The sequence below is a fragment of the Elephantulus edwardii genome, unplaced genomic scaffold (genome assembly GCF_000299155.1).
Source record: "Elephantulus edwardii isolate Elephantulus edwardi_28Jun2011 unplaced genomic scaffold, EleEdw1.0 scaffold00008, whole genome shotgun sequence".
Classification (NCBI taxonomy): Eukaryota; Metazoa; Chordata; class Mammalia; order Macroscelidea; family Macroscelididae; genus Elephantulus; species Elephantulus edwardii.
The window spans coordinates 11,652,233-11,654,757 of NW_006399758.1; the positions used below are offsets into that span (position 1 = coordinate 11,652,233).

Here is a 2,525-nt window from a genome sequence, read left to right on the forward strand (position 1 = left end):
TTGCGTACTCCTACGATAAAAATAATGCCCTAAAATATAATGCTTTTAGACTATTCTCTCCCCCATAGACTTCAATGCCGTAAACATATTTCATCAAGTTTTTCTCTGTGTCCAATTTTAACTTTCCAGTTACTCATTATTATTAATGTCTGAGGATGATGCAAAAACTGAGTGGCAAACAGCCCACCCCTAATACAACACAGAGAGTTCTCAGGGCTTAATGGTAAGAAGTTGCACTGTCAACCCAAAGGCACACAGTTCAAGTCTACCAGCCACTCCACAGGGGAAAGATGCACTCCTCCTGTATGATGTGTGGCCTCTGAAAGTCTGCTAGAGGGTCAGCTATAGATCACTTCCCGCTTGACAGCACACAACACTTTAAGACATTAGCCCTTGAGAACCTCTGCTCTAAACTTAAACTCTGATCACAGAAAGGATCCTGTTGTTGCTACTTGTTGATTCTGACTCATGGTGACTCTGGGAGTGCAGAGCAGAAGTGCTTCATAGTATTTTTTTTTAAATGGAGTAAGGTTTATTTCTAGAATCAATCAAACAGGAAGGAAAAAAAAAGTCCAGCAAATTTATTTTCTTCAAATTCTCAAATACAGTAAGGCTTTTCCATAAAGTACATTATGGTAATGTATCTGTCTCAATCTTTGGACATCAGATGTGATGTAAAGCCATACACTGAATGAATAATCCACATGTGTCACATCTCAGAAAAGGAATCTCTGTGATGATCACTGTCAATTCCACGAACAGCACGTTATTAGAACAATAATTGGAAAATTACTCAAAATGGCTCTCTTAACATGCCAAAGGCTTTCAATCAAAAAAATAGCCTTGCTGGAATGAAGAAGAAATATTTCCAGTATAATTCGGCGCAAAATGATATATCAATATCTCTTCCTCTTCAACTTTGGAGTCAAAGTGATGATTATATTTCTGAGCTTCAGAAACAAAGAACTGTGCTAAATAAAATGCAGTCTTCACAGCATTAGACGAATGGGAAATTCTGCCATCTTTCCACTCATAAGGGGGTTTCTCTGGATGCCACTGGACGCCATATATTGGATACTTATGTCCATCCATGGATGAAACAAATTCAATCTTTTTATCGGAATTTGTAGTTAGCACTTTGAAAAACTCTTTCAACTTTGCATTTTCTGTAGAATTCTTCATGGAGAGACTCCACTTGTGAAAATTTGCAGTCAGAGGTTCCACAGATAATGCCATCATCAATTCAGCAGGAAACTTCTGGAACATTCTGCCTTGATATGTTGCTCCAGTGAAGTTCAGTGGCAGCGATATATGCTCTATATCTGTGAGTGTCAGCAAGTTCTCGCCATTCACCAGGTAGGTGAGCTCCTCAAAGCCAAGGCACGTGCCCCACACTGGGAAATAGTCTCCATTATCAAAACTCTGGAGGGCAAGTTTAAAAAAAATATTCTGGATACGTTGGCATAACCGGAAGTTTTCAGGTTAACACTTCCTCCGGGGAAAAGGATCCCATTAATAGATCTGCAAAGCTTTTCACATTCTTGAGGTGTAAGATCAATCCTTATTAGTACAACTCTTGCACCTGCAGACTCCAGATATTTTACATAGGATGCAGCAATAAAAAATTTTCCGTAGGTTTTCATCTTTTTATGTGCCCTTTGCATTGATATTCCGGTAATGGGCTTCTTGGTGGGGCCCCAGGTGGGTAAGGACAGCAGGAGACAAACCGCGCCCAGAAGCAGGCTGGCTGGCCTTTGCCATCTCGCCCGCCCGCAGCCTCCCTCCTGAGCCGCCTCCCGCCGACTTTTAAAGTCCTGAGTCTCTCCATAGATTTTTAAGGTGCTAGCTTTTCCTAGCAGTTCACCGGCTCTGGTTTCAGAGACATTTCTAGGTACTCTGGAAGAATCAACCTTTTTGTTAATAGTCGAACAAGTAACTATTTGTGTCTTCAGGAATCCCTCTAGGAAAAGAGTTATGTTGTTTGTTGTTGTGTATCGTCAAGTCAGAACATCCCTTTAGCTATCCTCCAGTGGGTTTTCAGAGGCCATTTTAATCACACAGGAGGAAATTGTCTTTCTCCTGTGAAGCAGCTGGTGGATTGTTGAAGGCTAGCATGGGTAATGAATGACCAGAAAGCATTAGAACCACTTGATCTTTGGATTTAGACTTAATTTTCTCCTCCATGCTTCTTTATCTTTAGAGTTTACTGTAGTTTGGACCTCTCCCTGATCTTGGCACATTATTTATTAACAATTTAAAGCCAAATTATGCCCCAACGATATCCTATGCAATAATTTCCCCCCTTTCTATTAGGTTCTATTATGTATATAGTCATTGTTGCTGCACACCATAGAATCAGAACTGACCCCTACCTGACCTTTCAGCAGATTTTCAGAGACAGATAATTGCAGGGGAGGACATTGACCATCCTTCTCCCATGGAGTAGCTGGTGTCCTCAAACCATGTGCCTTTGGAACTGCAGTGCAGTTTCTTGCCACTAGACCATCAGAGCCCTCTCCTCTCCT

The 2,525-nt window shown here is 41.1% G+C and overlaps 1 pseudogene; it reads right to left on the reverse strand.

Annotated features, from left to right (window-relative positions):
• Positions 1 to 825: 825 nt before the first annotated feature.
• Positions 826 to 2,525, reverse strand: part of LOC102857181 — a 93,905-nt pseudogene continuing 92,205 nt past the window's right edge.